This window comes from Salvelinus namaycush, unplaced genomic scaffold (assembly GCF_016432855.1).
Source record: "Salvelinus namaycush isolate Seneca unplaced genomic scaffold, SaNama_1.0 Scaffold116, whole genome shotgun sequence".
NCBI classification, from domain to species: domain Eukaryota; kingdom Metazoa; phylum Chordata; class Actinopteri; order Salmoniformes; family Salmonidae; genus Salvelinus; species Salvelinus namaycush.
Window position 1 is genome coordinate 343,085 of NW_024057853.1, and position 17,151 is coordinate 360,235.

Below are 17,151 nucleotides of genomic sequence, written 5' to 3' on the forward strand. Positions count from 1 at the left end.
CCAGACCTGCTGTCTCCACTTCATAATGTCCTGTCCTCCAGACCTGCTATCTCCACTTCATAATGTCCTGTCCTCCAGACCTGCTGTCTCCACTTCATAATGTCCTGTCCTCCAGACCTGCTGTCTCCACTTCATAATGTCCTGTCCTCCAGGCCTGCTGCCTCCACTTCATAATGTCCTGTCCTCCAGACCTGCTGTCTCCACTTCATAATGTCCTGTCCTCCAGACCTGCTGTCTCCACTTCATAATGTCCTGTCCTCCAGGCCTGCTGTCTCCACTTCATAATGTCCTGTCCTCCAGGCCTGCTGTCTCCACTTCATTATGTCCTGTCCTCCAGGCCTGCTGTCTCCACTTCATTATGTACTGTCCTCCAGACCTGCTGTCTCCACTTCATAATGTCCTGTCCTCCAGACCTGCTGTCTCCACTTCATAATGTCCTGTCCTCCAGGCCTGCTGTCTCCACTTCATAATGTCCTGTCCTCCAGGCCTGCTGTCTCCACTTCATAATGTCCTGTCCTCCAGACCTGCTGTCTCCACTTCATTATGTCCTGTCCTCCAGACCTGCTGTCTCCACTTCATTATGTACTGTCCTCCAGGCCTGCTGTCTCCACTTCATAATGTCCTGTCCTCCAGGCCTGCTGTCTCCACTTCATAATGTCCTGTCCTCCAGGCCCGCTGTCTCCACTTCATAATGTCCTGTCCTCCAGGCCCGCTGTCTCCACTTCATAATGTCCTGTCCTCCAGACCTGCTGTCTCCACTTCATAATGTCCTGTCCTCCAGACCTGCTGTCTCCACTTCATAATGTCCTGTCCTCCAGACCTGCTGTCTCCACTTCATAATGTCCTGTGCTCCAGGCCTGCTGTCTCCACTTCATAATGTCCTGTCCTCCAGGCCTGCTGTCTCCACTTCATTATGTCCTGTCCTCCAGGCCTGCTGTCTCCACTTCATTATGTCCTGTCCTCCAGGCCTGCTGTCTCCACGTCATAATGTCCTGTCCGTCAGGCCTGCTGTCTCCACTTCATTATGACATTCATATTCTAAACACACACACACACACACACACACACACACACACACACACACACACACACACACACACACACACACACACACACACACACACACACACACACACACACACACACACACACACACACACACACACACACACACACACACACACACATACACATACACAGTGTCAATGCGACATGAGAATAACAATCAGTCTGCTGGCTACAGAAAGCTGATTTGTTCTAGTCTCTCACTCCCCTTCCCCCATCTCTCCATCCATCTCTCAATCAGAGGAATGAACTACACCTCTCTCTCTCTCTCACTCCCCTTCCCCCATCTCTCCATCCATTTCTCAATCAGAGGAATGAACTACACCTCTCATTCTCTCTCTCTCTCTCTCTCTTAGATTGCTGTGCACCATCCTCGGTGCAGTTCTTCATTCTGAAGAGAATGGGATTCAGATTGGGAGAGGTTTTATACATTCATTTGTACCAATTTATCGCCTATCTGTTTCAGATCCAACACTGTGTCCTGGGAGAGGACTGTGGGACTGATCCTATTGTTATGCAGCTCAGCTCAGCCCTCCCTCCCTCCCTCCCTCCCTCCCTCCCTCCCTCCCTCCCCTCAACGGCACACTACAGAGAACAGTGACATCTCTCTTTATAATAGAAGAACAGAATCGTCTCCACTTCTCCATTTCACTCCCTCCTTTCCCTCCATTCCTCTGACTACCCCTAACTCCCCTGTATTGAACAAGTGATGAAGAGACTACCTGACAACAACTTCATCCACTGATACAGAACAAGAGCAAAACATCCTTCTCTCCCCCTACCCTGTCATGCCGTGTCCCCAGCCGTCTCTCTCCCTACCCTGTCATGCCGTGTCCCCAGCCTTCTCTCTCCCTACCCTGTCATGCCGTGTCCCCAGCCTTCTCTCCCCCTACCCTGTCATGCCGTGTCCCCAGCCTTCTCTCCCCCTACCCTGTCATGCCGTGTCCCCAGCCTTCTCTCCCCCTACCCTGTCATGCCGTGTCCCCAGCCTTCTCTCTCCCTACCCTGTCATGCCGTGTCCCCAGCCTTCTCTCTCCCTACCCTGTCATGCCGTGTCCCCAGCCTTCTCTCCCCCTACCCTGTCATGCCGTGTCCCCAGCCTTCTCTCTCCCTACCCTGTCATGCCGTGTCCCCAGCCTTCTCTCCCCCTACCCTGTCATGCTGTGTCCCCAGCCTTCTCTCCCCCTACCCTGTCATGCCGTGTCCCCAGCCGTCTCTCTCCCTACCCTGTCATGCCGTGTCCCCAGCCTTCTCTCTCCCTACCCTGTCATGCCGTGTCCCCAGCCTCCTCTCCCCCTACCCTGTCATGCCGTGTCCCCAGCCTTCTCTCCCCCTACCCTGTCATGCCGTGTCCCCAGCCTTCTCTCTCCCTACCCTGTCATGCCGTGTCCCCAGCCTCCTCTCCCCCTACCCTGTCATGTCCCCAGCCTTCTCTCCCCCTACCCTGTCATGCCCCCAGCCTTCTCTCCCCCTACCCTGTCATGCCGTGTCCCCAGCCTTCTCTCCCCCTACCCTGTCATGCCGTGTCCCCAGCCTCCTCTCCCCCTACCCTGTCATGCCGTGTCCCCAGCCTCCTCTCCCCCTACCCTGTCATGCCGTGTCCCCAGCCTCCTCTCTCCCTACCCTGTCATGCCGTGTCCCCAGCCTTCTCTCTCCCTACCCTGTCATGCCGTGTCCCCAGCCTTCTCTCTCCCTACCCTGTCATGCCGTGTCCCCAGCCTCCTCTCCCCCTACCCTGTCATGCCGTGTCCCCAGCCTTCTCTCCCCCTACCCTGTCATGCCGTGTCCCCAGCCTCCTCTCCCCCTACCCTGTCATGCCGTGTCCCCAGCCTCCTCTCCCCCTACCCTGTCATGCCGTGTCCCCAGCCTCCTCTCCCCCTACCCTGTCATGCCGTGTCCCCAGCCTCCTCTCCCCCTACCCTGTCATGCCGTGTCCCCAGCCTCCTCTCCCCCTACCCTGTCATGCCGTGTCCCCAGCCTCCTCTCCCCCTACCCTGTCATGCCGTGTCCCCAGCCTCCTCTCCCCCTACCCTGTCATGCCGTGTCCCCAGCCTTCTCTCCCCCTACCCTGTCATGCCGTGTCCCCAGCCTTCTCTCCCCCTACCCTGTCATGCCGTGTCCCCAGCCTCCTCTCCCCCTACCCTGTCATGCCGTGTCCCCAGCCTTCTCTCCCCCTACCCTGTCATGCCGTGTCCCCAGCCTTCTCTCCCCCTACCCTGTCATGCCGTGTCCCCAGCCTTCTCTCCCCCTACCCTGTCATGCCGTGTCCCCAGCCTTCTCTCTCCCTACCCTGTCATGCCGTGTCCCCAGCCTTCTCTCTCCCTACCCTGTCATGCCGTGTCCCCAGCCTTCTCTCCCCCTACCCTGTCATGCCGTGTCCCCAGCCTTCTCTCTCCCCCTACCCTGTCATGCCGTGTCCCCAGCCTCCTCTCTCCCTACCCTGTCATGCCGTGTCCCCAGCCTCCTCTCCCCCTACCCTGTCATGCCGTGTCCCCAGCCTCCTCTCTCCCTACCCTGTCATGCCGTGTCCCCAGCCTTCTCTCTCCCTACCCTGTCATGCCGTGTCCCCAGCCTTCTCTCTCCCTACCCTGTCATGCCGTGTCCCCAGCCTTCTCTCTCCCCCTACCCTGTCATGCCGTGTCCCCAGCCTTCTCTCTCCCCCTACCCTGTCATGCCGTGTCCCCAGCCTCCTCTCTCCCTACCCTGTCATGCCGTGTCCCCAGCCTCCTCTCCCCCTACCCTGTCATGCCGTGTCCCCAGCCTCCTCTCTCCCTACCCTGTCATGCCGTGTCCCCAGCCTTCTCTCTCCCTACCCTGTCATGCCGTGTCCCCAGCCTTCTCTCTCCCTACCCTGTCATGCCGTGTCCCCAGCCTTCTCTCTCCCTACCCTGTCATGCCGTGTCCCCAGCCTCCTCTCCCCCTACCCTGTCATGCCGTGTCCCCAGCCTCCTCTCCCCCTACCCTGTCATGCCGTGTCCCCAGCCTCCTCTCCCCCTACCCTGTCATGCCGTGTCCCCAGCCTTCTCTCCCCCTACCCTGTCATGCCGTGTCCCCAGCCTTCTCTCCCCCTACCCTGTCATGCCGTGTCCCCAGCCTTCTCTCCCCCTACCCTGTCATGCCGTGTCCCCAGCCTTCTCTCCCCCTACCCTGTCATGCCGTGTCCCCAGCCTTCTCTCCCCCTACCCTGTCATGCCGTGTCCCCAGCCTTCTCTCTCCCTACCCTGTCATGCCGTGTCCCCAGCCTTCTCTCTCCCTACCCTGTCATGCCGTGTCCCCAGCCTTCTCTCTCCCTACCCTGTCATGCCGTGTCCCCAGCCTTCTCTCCCCCTACCCTGTCATGCCGTGTCCCCAGCCTTCTCTCCCCCTACCCTGTCATGCCGTGTCCCCAGCCGTCTCTCTCCCTACCCTGTCATGCCGTGTCCCCAGCCGTCTCTCCCCCTACCCTGTCATGCCGTGTCCCCAGCCTTCTCTCCCCCTACCCTGTCATGCCCCCAGCCTTCTCTCCCCCTACCCTGTCATGCCGTGTCCCCAGCCTTCTCTCCCCCTACCCTGTCATGCCGTGTCCCCAGCCTTCTCTCTCCCTACCCTGTCATGCCGTGTCCCCAGCCTTCTCTCTCCCTACCCTGTCATGCCGTGTCCCCAGCCTTCTCTCTCCCTACCCTGTCATGCCGTGTCCCCAGCCTTCTCTCTCCCTACCCTGTCATGCCGTGTCCCCAGCCTTCTCTCTCCCTACCCTGTCATGCCGTGTCCCCAGCCTTCTCTCTCCCTACCCTGTCATGCCGTGTCCCCAGCCTTCTCTCTCCCTACCCTGTCATGCCGTGCCCCCAGCCTTCTCTCCCCCTACCCTGTCATGCCGTGTCCCCAGCCTTCTCTCTCCCTACCCTGTCATGCCGTGTCCCCAGCCTTCTCTCTCCCTACCCTGTCATGCCGTGTCCCCAGCCTCCTCTCCCCCTACCCTGTCATGCCGTGTCCCCAGCCTTCTCTCTCCCTACCCTGTCATGCCGTGTCCCCAGCCTTCTCTCTCCCTACCCTGTCATGCCGTGTCCCCAGCCTCCTCTCTCCCTACCCTGTCATGCCGTGTCCCCAGCCAAAATCATACTCAGTTAATCTCAGACCAGCCTAACAGTCTAAAACAACCACCCAAATCCTGCCTCTGGTGCTGCCCTTCCCTCTCATATCCCTTCACACATACAGACGGACGGACAGGCAGGCAGACAGGGAGTCTAAGCTAAAAATCTGACTTGACAACAGGACAATCCCTGATCTCAGCTCATCCCAAGCTCTGAAAACCTGCGTTAAGAACAACCAACAACAAACAGTCACTCTATCCTTTCATGTAAAAACAATCTGCCTGGTATAGTGTAGGGCAGGGGATCCCAAACGTTTTCACTTGGGGCCCCCCCTTCCAGCATTGGGGAACATGTTGTCATGGGGATACAAAGAAAATGCTGCAGTTTTAAAGCACATTTTCATGCAATTCTATACATTTTGCCATAAAAAGTGACAACAATATCTATGGTCTAAAAACCCCAGATAAAAAAGCGTTAGCTAACATGGCTAGTTGATCTCTCTAAGGTACGTGATTACTAACACGACAAGAGGTACCGATGACAGACACACTACCCAATTTCAAAATGGCACCTTGTGCATTCTACTATTACAACTTTCACGAGTAAGTTGAAACCCGGACTGAGTTGGTCTCCCAGTTTGGGAACCACTGCTGTAGGGAAAACAGGAAATGAATAGCGGGTAATAACCTATTGCTGCTACAGCCTGCTAGAATCATTCCCAGGCGGATCTCCCGCTTGTTTGTAAATTGAATCAAATGTCATAAATCCCATAGCGCACTCTGCCCATACCACAGGGGTCAACTGAGGTCAAGCACTTATTAAGCCCTGTTAACAGACAGAGAGAGACAGAGAGACAGAGAGCCAGAGAGAGAGAACAAGAGCGAGAAATAGAGGGTTGGGAGAGACATTGCAGGGAGAGATATTGTGGGTCGTCAGAAAGAGTTGGTACTCAGATGGAGGACGAGAGAGAGAGAGAGAGAGAGAGGAAAATACAGAGAGGAGAGGATAGAGAGACAGCAGGATGCTTGTTAACTACAGCTACCCTCCAAACAGGGAAAGAAGGGCTGACGTGGAGCCAAAGTTACCACACACCCCTTACACAGCACAACAGCACCGCCGCAACGCTTGACCCCTTTACACACACACACACACACACACACACACACACACACACACACACACACACACACACACACACACACACACACACACACACACACACACACACACACACACACACACACACACACACACACACACACACACACAGGCACACACACAGGAACACACAGGCACAGAGGGAGCGCACTTCAGAGATTTAAGCTGTAATTGGATCGGTTTCTATTTAGGGTCCGTGAGTGAAGTTAATGACTGGAGGCCATTTTAAAATGTACTAAAGACTAAAGAGACTAAATGTACCAAAGAGACTAAAATGTACTAAAGACTAAAGAGACTAAATGTACTGAAGAGACTAAAATGTACTAAAGACTAAAGAGACTAAATGTACTGAAGAGACTAAAATGTACTAAAGACTAAAGAGACTAAATGTACCAAAGAGACTAAAATGTACTAAAGACTAAAGAGACTAAATGTACTAAAGAGACTAAAATGTACTAAAGACTAAAGAGACTAAATGTACTGAAGAGACTAAAATGTACTAGAGACTAAAGAGACTAAATGTACTAGAGACTAAGTGTACTAAAGACTAAATGTACCAAAGAGACTAAAATGTACTAGAGACTAAAGAGACTAAATGTACCAAAGACTAAAGAGACTAAAATGTACTAAAGACTAAAGAGACTAAATGTACTGAAGAGACTAAAATGTACTAGAGACTAAAGAGACTAAAATGTACTAGAGACTAAAGAGACTAAATGTACTGAAGAGACTAAAATGTACTAGAGACTAAAGAGACTAAATGTACTGAAGAGACTAAAATGTACTAGAGACTAAGTGTACTAAAGACTAAAGAGACTAAATGTACTGAAGAGACTAAAATGTACTAGAGACTAAAGAGACTAAATGTACTGAAGAGACTAAAATGTACTAGAGACTAAAGAGACTAAATGTACCAAAGACTAAAGAGACTAAATGTACTGAAGAGACTAAAATGTACTAAAGACTAAAGAGACTAAATGTACTGAAGAGACTAACATGTACTAGAGACTAAAGAGACTAAATGTACCGAAGAGACTAAAATGTACTAGAGACTAAGTGTACTAAAGACTAAAGAGACTAAATGTACTGAAGAGACTAAAATGTACTAGAGACTAAAGAGACTAAATGTACTGAAGAGACTAAAATGTACTAGAGACTAAAGAGACTAAATGTACCAAAGACTAAAGAGACTAAATGTACTGAAGAGACTAAAATGTACTAGAGACTAAAGAGACTAAATGTACTGAAGAGACTAAAATGTACTAGAGACTAAAGAGACTAAATGTACCAAAGAGACTAAAATGTACTAGAGACTAAAGAGACTAAAATGTACTAGAGACTAAAGAGACTAAATGTACCAAAGAGACTAAAATGTACTAAAGACTAAAGAGACTAAATGTACCAGAGACTAAAATGTACTAAAGAGACTAAATGTACTGAAGAGACTAAAATGTACTAAATGTACTAAAGAGACTAAAATGTACTAAAGACTAAAGAGACTAAATGTACCAGAGACTAAAATGTACTAAAGAGACTAAATGTACTAAAGAGACTAAAATGTACTAAAGAGGCTAAATGTACTAAAGAGGCTAAATGTACTAAAGAGACTAAAGAGGACAGGTTACAAAAATGACCATCTGTGGAAGAGGAGGAGAGGACAGGAGGAGAGGACAGGAGGAGAGGACAGCAGGAGAGGACAGCAGGAGAGGACAGCAGGAGAGGACAGGAAGCAGAGAGAGAAAGGTTTTAAAAGAGGACGGGATAGAGACATATGGAGGCATGGAAAGAGAGAGAGTAACAGAGACATGCACGCACAAAGTCAGATGTGCAATGTCCTGATCATAATGGACAAGAGCTGTCTCTATCACTGATGTCCCTTGCATTTAATATGTGTGTGTGTTGGGTATGTACTGTAGGTGTGAGGGAGAGAGGTGATGAGGATCTGTCTCTATCAGCAGCCCACCCACCCCAGAGAGCAGAGCCAGCCATCCACCAGCAGATCCTTACCAGTGCTGAGGACAAGTTAAAAGCTGTGTGGGAGAATATCTATAGTTACAGTATTGCATATGGGTGTGTATGGTGAAATCTACCACATCATTACAGTTGAATATCTATGATATGGTTACTGCATGTGTGACATTGTGATGTCCAGGGGTACTTTATGTAGGAGTATAATCCCTGGCTGGAGTCTTAAACATCAACAACAGTCCATCATCTCCCCTCTGTATTGACCCCATCAATATTCATCTATCCTCTCTCTTATCTCTTAGTCAATGCCGGACTCTCTCATCTTCCCATCGATGCTTTCTACATTTTATTCATTTAGCAGATGCTCTTATCCAGAGCGATTTACAGTATTGAGTCCATACATTTTCTTCATACAGGTCCCCCTTGGGAATCGAACCAGCAGCCCAGGAGTTACAAACGCCATGCTCTACCAACTGAGCTACAAGGGACTTTCTCTCGCTCACATATCTCACCCCCCCCCCCCCCCCCCCTTTCTCTCTCTGAGACGATAAACAAATCCCTTGTGGATTGTAAAGGACAAACTGCTGTTCGACTCCCTCTATGTGTGTGTGTATTCCAATATGGCAGCCACTACTGAGTATATCTGTCCCTATTTATCCAAGTCACATCCTCATTCTCCCTTCCAGTGCATTAACATACAACTGCATCCCATAATGTATTCCCACCAGTGGACTCAGAGATGCTGTTGTTCCATAAACTATGTTCCAGACGTTTGTACCTGCTGTGACCTTCTGCTTTGGTGTCTCTCTCGTGGCAATGCTTGATTTTTTTCCATGCATTTCCCTTGGCTTGAATCTTTAATAACCCAGGTAACCTTTAATAACCCGGCTCATCAACACAGATTAACAAACGATAAATCATGGGATTAATAACAACATATGGTTGTGTGCTCCGTTTGTTTCATAGAAGAGAATAATAAAATGACGTTTCCTTTGGGTTTGGTGGAGGTTGTATAGGTTTAGTGAACTAACTGATTTGCTTTTTTTAATATAATTTTTAAGTAACAGGTTCCCCTTGATAATTTGCATTATCATTGTCATTCATGTAAACCAAAATGTGTGTCATGGATAAATGTGTAGAATAGCAGGAAATTGGCTTTAAACTGCAACATTTTATCTCAGCATTATGGCAAAATGTGTAGAATAGAATTATTAATACAAGAAAAAAAATATATATACAAAAAAATGTGTTGAAATGCAGGAAGTTAGCTGTGTTTTCCAAAAACAATCATGTTTTCCTGGCCTTGAGGTCTGTGCCTCGGGGACTGGGCGTGTTGTGCCGAGGTGGGAATTCAACCTTTTAACTATAACATTAACCTGAGAGAAGGAATTTAAAGTCAATACTAGGCGTAATCCATTTCAAGGACATTAGAGACCCACAATCTTGTAATTGTGTCTGTGTGTCCTCAACTGAAAAACAATCCCCTCATTGGCTATCGATGATGCTACTGCCTTTAGTGGAGAGATCAGCATCTTTGTTAGACTGTTGGACTCAGTACAGACAACATTCTCATAAAACACTAAGTGACATCAATTATTCCTTGTGGTCGCCTAGTAACTTCATCTTTGCCATGGCATAAAACCGCACCTCTATAAATGTGCAAAACATGAACATATCACATAAACTATGATAACATCACCCAATCTTCAAATCTAAACGTGAAAAAGGCCGCAATCAAACAGTTGATGTATAACTGATATACACACAATGCATTGAACATATTTCTACGTATTTCATAAAATTGTAAATGTGCCTTACCGAACAGTGTCAGGTAGGTAATATAGAAATACTGTACGGTGTCGTGCGTCGCCTCGCTGGTTCTCTTCACCACCGCAGCAGGTCGCTCGCGGAGCTAAATATTTTCGCTCTTGTCCCGCCCTCTCCACACGCTGATTGGTCCTTCACTGCGCTTCCTGAAACACAATGCACACTTTTTATTTCAGTAGCTGTTGTTGTTACATTTTTATATGTCTGGAATCGAGTTTGTCTACGAGAGATTGAGTTTTTGTATTTTATTATTTTTGCCAAAATAAATCTGTTCACGTTTTAGCTGCTTGGTGTAGAACGCCCCTTGAGTTCTTGAACTACTTGGGAGTTGTAGTTCTTATATTTACTGTGCCTTTGCCACTGACATAATGGGGGATGTCAAGAAAAACTACAACCGTCAACCAGTTTGGTGGCCAGCTGATTGGTGTTTACTCGGAAAACCTTGTCCCCTCTTGGCTAGTCAGTTTGATCATGTAGAAAACTTTGAATTAGAAAATAACACAATAAAACAGCCTACTTCGGTATAAATACGCAATCTACCACTTCTGTCTACTGTAAACAGGTATGTAGCTAAGGTTGCTATTTCACAAACTAACGTTAGCGAATCGTTTTTGTTTAGCTAGCTAAGATAGTTAACGTTACAATACCTGTTCAGCTAGCTAGTAATTTAGCGTATTCACGCACCTAGATACCTACCTGGGCGATGATTCAAATTGAGTATAGTAACTAGCTAACTGATAATGAGAAATTCCCCTCATCGTTATTAGAGGATGTCTAGCTAACTGGTGATTATAGCTAACTGTGTGTTGGTCGATTGTAGCTAATCATTTCCATAATTGTCCTAATCAACGTAACTGTATATGTCATAACTAAGCTAACGTTAGTTGTGTAATTTAAATTATCCACGTTTCTGGCACTGCCAGTGGCCGGTGACACCCAACTTCCTAACCGAGGTAAAGTTGGTTTTTATATTCACATATTCAACAGACATTCGCCAAATGCCATTAAAAGCGGTATAAATCAATAACTAATTCACCGTTTGTCACAGAAACATCAAACTAAATATAATTTATTATATAAATGTCTAGCATACTTTTACAACCTTTGTTTTGAGTAAAAAATGCCAGTTTTGACTTGGTAGAAACACAAATTCTAAAATATTGCATTTAAAGATTTAGAAATCAATATCTAATTCAGTGATTGTCGCAGAAAAACGTGAAAATATGCATTATTGGCAATAACTTTAAAGAAATATTAATGTCAAGTGAAATTTGTTCTATATGAAGTTACACAATGTTTATGTAGTTGTACAATGTTTACCATCTTAAATTGTATGCCAAATCAATGTTTGCATTTTTAGTGCAACAGATCCACATTTTAAACTAGTTACAAGGCACAACAGTCATTTATTTATACGGCTCTAATTTAACAGCAAAGAGGCCCCTTCCAATCATTTTCTATTTGGGCTTTGTTGAAGTCCTTTGTCATCCCCAGACAAGCTGAATTGTACCATCTCCTGAGGTAATAGATTCAACTGTTCAACACTTACAGCCAAATGTTTAACACCCCTGTTATTCCCAGAACACATTCTGGAAAGTCTATAGATTCAGTGGTCACTTTATTAGGTACAGCCCCCTATGCATCTGGAGCAGCGTGTATTCAGAACTGTTGATGAACCTGGGACAGGAGATAGACTGTTCAAGTTTTTAATTCCAGTTGGAGTTTGTTACAGTCAGTACAAGTTTTGGAACTTTTCTGAGTTACAAAAGACCATCACAGACTGTGCTGTCATTTTGCACATTCTAAAGTTTAAACAAACAGTAACAGAATACCTTAATACTTCTCTGCAAGCTTTAGTGTCTAGCAAGCCAAGACCACTGGACTGTGAATAGGGTGGTGAACCTAATAAAGTGGCAACTGAGTGTAGAAATCACAAACAACTCCTTTTGAACAGTGTCTGTCTGTCTCATACGTTTGATCAATGGGTATAATGGTACATCTGATCCCCAACGTCCTCATTGGCTCAATTGGATATAGAGTTGGAGGTAAAGGAACATATGAAACTAGGACTTTAAAACACTGGCAGAATTCTTTCATCCACATCCATTAACATAAAATTTGTATTTTTAAGAATAAATACCCTTCTAAGACCACTGTCTTTCTGGATGTTTTAAGTATAAATACCCTTCTAAGACCACTGTCTTTCTGGACCTTTTAAAAGATTTGCAAATAGTTCTTTCTGCAAGGAATGTGAATTGAAAGGGTTATGGTAATACCTACAGTGGGGAGAACAAGTATTTGATACACTGCCGATTTTGCAGGTTTTCCTACTTACAAAGCATGTAGAGGTCTGTAATTTTTATCATAGGTACATTTCAACTGTGAGAGACGGGATCTAAAACAAAAATCCAGAAAATCACATTGTATGATTTTTAAGTAATTCATTTGCATTTTATTGCATGACATAAGTATTTGATCACCTACCAACCAGTAAGAATTCCGTCTCTCACAGACCTGCTAGTTTTTCTTTAAGAAGCCCTCCTGCTCTCCACTCATTACCTGTATTAACTGCACCTGTTTGAACTCGTTACCTGTATAAAAGACACCTGTCCACACACTCAATCAAACAGGCTTTATGCTAGCAGTTTAAGAGAGGAAGAGAGCAAATAGCATAGGGACAGCCTGGTTGAAGTCCTAGTTTTTAATGGTTAGTGCCAGTAGATTGCAGAGGGATTTACATACAGTTCAAAGGCAAATCATAATGTATACATTCAGCCCAAAAACAAAACATGTACCGTCCATTTCTTATATTAGTGCTTTATTTAGTTATCCACCCTCTGGTATCTTTCAATACCCATGCTAATATATACAGCATATACATACACTATACACCGTTCAAAAGTTTGGGGTCACTTAGGAATTTCCTTGTTTTTGAAAGAAAAGCACATTTTTGTTAGCACAGCTGAAAACTGTTGTTCTGATTTAAAGAAGCAATAAAACTGGCCTTCTTTAGACTAGTTGAGTATCTGGAGTATCAGCATTTGTGGGTTCTATTACAGGCTCAAAATGGCCAGAAACAAAGTACTTTCTTCTGAAACTCGTCAGTCTATTATTGTTATTGATTTATACAGTTTTAAATGGCATTTGATAGATTTGATGTATTTCATTCAAGTCAAAACTTGAAGTTTTACTCAAAACAAAGATTGTAAAAGTATGCTAGACATTTATAGAATAAATCATATCTAGTTTGATGTTTCTTTGACAAAAGGTGAATTAGTTATTGATTTTTATATGGCTTTTGGCGAATGTCTGAATGTCCAAAATGTGTGAATATAAAACCAACTTTACCTCGGTACTTGCTAAGACAGCTAGCTAACAAAACTCGACAAAACTTGTTTACTTAGCTAAGTTAGTTGGCCAGTTAGCCTCGTTTCAGCTAGCTCGATAACGCTAATTTACCGATAACGTCGCAGTCTAACTGCTAGACGGTACACACTATTTTCACGCCGTTTCAATACTGTACAACGTGTGTCTTTTGTAGCAGGTTAGGAGAGCATTTCCTGGACCTTAACATCAGTCTCCTGAACTTTCTAGGTTAATTATCCTAACCTGCTACAAAGTCAATTTGGTATCGAAGTGGTGTGAAAAGAGCGTTAAGCCGATTCTGTTGCAAAACGTTTCTTAAACGGAAGCGAACGAAACGAGCATGGACCTTATGTTACCTGAATTTGTCCTTTAGAAACTCTCGTGTTTGGACTAATGAGTACACTGCAGTTGTCATCAAACGGTGACCTCATTATAATGAAATGTCATGAGTAGTTGGAAATGTAATTAGCTAATTTGTGGCAGAGTGTAACGTTACTCAAGTCAAGACACTAATCAAGGAGGAGGTAGCTGTATGGGGTAGCTACAGTACACGAGGTGGTACTGGTGGATGGGAATTATGGCTAAAAGACATCTGTTGTTGTTGTAATTGCTGTACATTTCTCCATAGCAGCTGGCTTGTCGGACCAGTCAGCCGTCCACGAGACTTGCTTTATGTGACAAATGACTCTTGTGGACATTTAAATGAGGTTTAACGGCCTGTAAATTAAACCTGTTCATTTTACAATGTAATAATGCGCGACTGCCTGAAATAACGTCTCGGTGGATGTATAGCTTGGTCTTTGTATCATAACAGTCAGACAACTGAGATCATTGAAAGTGATGATGTCATGCTCTGCAGGTTCAGTAGCCCATCTAATCAGCGGGTTGCAGACAGTAAAGATGGCCAGATGATAGGCAACGTAGAGAAGCATAGCATCAGATAAGAAAGAACATGTCCAATAATTGTTCCTTTCCTCTGCTATTGTCCCCCACTCTTCACTGCTGGCTGGAATGTTTCTACTCTCAGTATGGTGCCTTTAGGCTGCCATCAAGTCCTTTCAAATCAGAGACCTTGAAGGAAATGTGTCAAGCTTGTGGTGAGATTATTGGGACATGGCCTAAGGAGTCTCAGCAGTGCTCTAGCGAAAAGTTGTCCCTGTGTTCTGCTCCAGGATCAGTTTCCCCTGCCTTCATCCTGGTCTGAAAGGAATACATGGGGATGAAGCTGACCTGGGAGCAGTGCTCAGAGCAGCCTCTGGCTATGGTTTTATCAACGCCCTCTGAAGACACTGCCTGCCTAGCCAGAAATAGAACTTACACACAGTGAAGTGCTGTCTGGTAATTATTATTATTATTAATATTCTTTTTTTTAAAAATTGAACCTTTTTTTAACTAGACAAGTCAGTGACGAACAAATTCTTATTTACAATGACGGCCTACCCCGGCCAAACCCGGACGACACTGGGCCAATTGTAGAGCACCTATGGGACTCCCAATCACGGCAGGATGTGATACAGCCTGGATTCAAACCAGGGACTGTAGTGATACTTCTTGCACTGAGATGCAGTGCCTTAGACCGCTGCGCCACTCGGGAGCGGCCCAGGGTGATGTCATGCAGGAGATAACGCTGCTAAAGGTTTCAGTCAGAGAAAGAGAACCTGCTCGGAAGCACAGGTGTACCAGGATTTCCGTTAGCTGGCAAATCCGGTCGTTTGGCCCAAAAAATAAGAAATGCCATAAATGAAACTGTTGCCGGCCGAAATGACCCAGAGGAAAAATCCCATTGCAAAATAATGCTTTTATTCATTGATGAAAATACATTTTTATCTGATAGGATAAAAAATTCTGATAGGTTGGAGACGGTCATCTCCTGCCATTCTGATAGGTTGGAGACGGTCATCTCCTGCCATTCTGATAGGTTGGAGACGGTCATCTCCTGCCATTCTGATAGGTTGGAGACGGTCATCTCCTGCCATTCTGATAGGTTGGAGACGGTCATCTCCTGCCATTCTGATAGGTTGGAGACGGTCATCTCCTGCCATTCTGATAGGTTGGAGACGGTCATCTCCTGCCATTCTGATAGGTTGGAGACGGTCATCTCCTGCCATTCTGATAGGTTGGAGACGGTCATCTCCTGCCATTCTGATAGGTTGGAGACGGTCATCTCCTGCCATTCTGATAGGTTGGAGACGGTCATCTCCTGCCATTCTGATAGGTTGGAGACGGTCATCTCCTGCCATTCTGATAGGTTGGAGACGGTCAGAAGATGTGGTTGTAATGTTAATAAGTTTGTTGATATTCTATTGGTTACTTCTAGGTAGATGCCCCATACTTCTAGGTAGATGCCCCATGGGGCAGAGTGGCCCTCACGCACTTTACATGTTAGAAATCACAAGTAAAACCCTTCTCGTGAATGACTTCATTACTGAGTGCAGAGTTGATTGCATGTTTCTCACTGAAGCATGGCTGTTTTCAGTGTCGCTATTATTGAAGCCACCCCCCCCCCGAATACAGATTTTCATACTGAGAAAAGGGAATAAGGGTGGAGGGACAGCCTCTATTTTTACCAATACTCTCAGCTGTAAGGACATTTCATTTGGAGGCTATGGGTCTTTTGATCATCATGCTATACTGTTTCAATGTCAGTCACCAGTGCTGGCTATAACCCTGTATAGGCCACCAAAACACTGCCCCACTTCCTTTACTGATTTCTCTGAACTATTGTACTTGAGAACTATGATAGAATCATTGTGCTGGGTGATTTTAATATTCTTGTTGACAAAGAGACTGACCATTGATTTTCTGAATCTTTTGAGCTCTATGGACTTTATCCAACATGTTACTGGGTCCACCCATAACCACAGCCATACTCTAGACCTGGTTATTACCAAGGGTCTTTCTACTGGGCCCACCCATAACCACAGCCATACTCTGGACCTGGTTATTACCAAGGGTCTTTCTACTGGGCCCACCCATAACCACAGCCATACTCTGGACCTGGTTATTACCAAGGGTCTTTCTACTGGGCCCACCCATAACCACAGCCATACTCTGGACCTGGTTATTACCAAGGGGCTTTCTTCTGGGCCCTCCCATAACCCCAGCCGTACTCTGGACCTGGTTATTACCAAGGGGCTTTCTACTGGGCCCACCCATAACCACAGCCATACTCTGGGCCTGGTTATTACCAAGGGGCTTTCTACTGGGCCCACCCTTAACCACAGCCATACTCTGGACCTGGTTATTACCAAGGGGTTTTCTACTGGGCCCACCCATAACCACAGCCATACTCTGGACCTGGTTATTACCAAGGGGCTTTCTACTGGGCCCACTCATAACCACAGCCATACTCTGGACCTGGTTATTACCAAGGGTCTTTCTACTGGGCCCACCCATAACCACAGCCATACTCTGGACCTGGTTATTACCAAGGGGCTTTCTACTGGGCCCACCCATAACCACAGCCATACTCTGGACCTGGTTATTACCAAGGGGCTTTCTACTGGGCCCACCCATAACCACAGCCATACTCTGGACCTGGTTATTACCAAGGGGCTTTCTACTGGGCCCACCCATAACCACAGCCATACTCTGGACCTGGTTATTACCAAGGGGCTTTCTACTGGGCCCACCCATAACCACAGCCATACTCTGGACCTGGTTATTACCAAGGGGCTTTCTGCTGGGCCCACCCATA

General features: G+C 46.4%; 2 protein-coding genes across 3 annotated transcripts in view; one reads left to right on the top strand and one right to left on the bottom strand.

The window, feature by feature from the left end:
- Nucleotides 1-10,144, bottom strand: part of LOC120035939 (neuroserpin-like) — a 41,143-nt gene extending 30,999 nt beyond the window's left edge. The window contains exon 1 of the mRNA XM_038982426.1: nucleotides 10,080-10,144. The gene's annotated coding sequence lies outside the window, so the exon portion shown is untranslated. The remainder of the gene's footprint in view (nucleotides 1-10,079) is intronic.
- Nucleotides 10,145-10,510: 366 nt separating this feature from the next.
- The window catches only part of LOC120035936 (programmed cell death protein 10-like), a 42,796-nt gene continuing 36,155 nt past the window's right edge, over nucleotides 10,511-17,151 (top strand). For both annotated transcript variants that reach the window (XM_038982417.1, XM_038982418.1), the window contains exon 1: nucleotides 10,511-10,650. The gene's annotated coding sequence lies outside the window, so the exon portion shown is untranslated. The remainder of the gene's footprint in view (nucleotides 10,651-17,151) is intronic.